Here is a 1,247-nt window from a genome sequence, read left to right as displayed (position 1 = left end):
GGGCTGCTGTCGCACGCAACAGATGACCCCACTTGAGCTGTGCCTAAACAGGGGCGGAGACTACTGATCTTCCTCCCAGGGGCAGACAGGTTACCACCAACCTTAATAGATCAGTCCTGGAGGAGGAGGAGGAGAAAAACTGCAATGAGAGGGTGTGGTTGCAGTCAGCTGTGTTTGCAAACAAAGCATGCCTCCAGCCTCATTGGGCATGATCTTCAAGGTAAAAGGAGGGGGAAAGGGAACAGGTCCACATGTCACAGCCTGATGGGAGCTGTAGTTCAGTAGCTCCTGCGCGGTTGTGTGAGACTGTTTCTAGCCCTGTCAGCAATGCCCCGAGAAGTGCTGTGCAAACACCAATTAAAAGAGTATCGCCAGGGCAGCAGATACTTGTCCTCCCTGTTTGGCAGCTGAAAAAATGAGATCTGCTGAAATCCAATCCAAGCAGTAGCCAGGCCAAGTGATATGACTGAGGCCCCACTGTGAGTCAGTGGCAGAGGCAAGGGTTGGCAGAGATGCCAGGACATTCTTGGCCCCAAACCTCTCGCCTGGAGTATGAAACCCTCTCGTGACCATGAAGTGCCTATGTTCAGAGTCTGCCTGAGCCGTGTCCCTCTGTATTTCCACACAGCCATGAATGTGTCTGAAGCTGTGGGAGAAAGCAATCAGGACTCGTAGTAGAGGTGATATCCTTTATTAGACCAACAAGATTTTTGCGGGGAAAAAATCTTTAATTGCAAAAATCTTGTTGGTCTAATAAAAGATATCATCTCTACTACGAGTCCTCATTGTTTTTTCCTCTAGACTAATACGGCTACAACCTGGATACCTGAAGCTGTGGGACGCATGCAGGGCCTGAGGTGCGGCACGGCTCTGCCACTCAAAGCGTACTCCCACCACCCAGGAGCCTGAGTGGCCGGGCAAGTAGGCAAGAGGTCAGCTAGTACCAGCCTGCTTCCTTCCACCCCGGGACTACATCTCCCATCAGACCCCTGGCGCAGCGGATGCCGCCTTACAGGCGGCCTGGGTGCCCGGGGCATGCTGGGAACTGTAGGCCCGCCAGAGCCGCTGCCTCAGAGGGGCTGCTGGGGGGTGCCGGGAGCGACCACTCCGGACTGCTGCTCCCGCGGGGCCTGCCGGGAGTGGTGGCGGCAGTGGGCCGCGCGAGGCATGCCGGGAGGTGTAGTCCGGAGGGGAGGGTGTTGTGGACTCGGTGTCCCGTGATGCCCCGCGGCTGTTTCTGACGCCAG

The sequence above is a fragment of the Alligator sinensis genome, unplaced genomic scaffold (assembly GCF_000455745.1).
Source record: "Alligator sinensis unplaced genomic scaffold, ASM45574v1 scaffold1456_1, whole genome shotgun sequence".
Lineage (NCBI taxonomy): Eukaryota > Metazoa > Chordata > Crocodylia > Alligatoridae > Alligator > Alligator sinensis.
Note: the sequence above shows the minus strand (reverse complement) of the source record.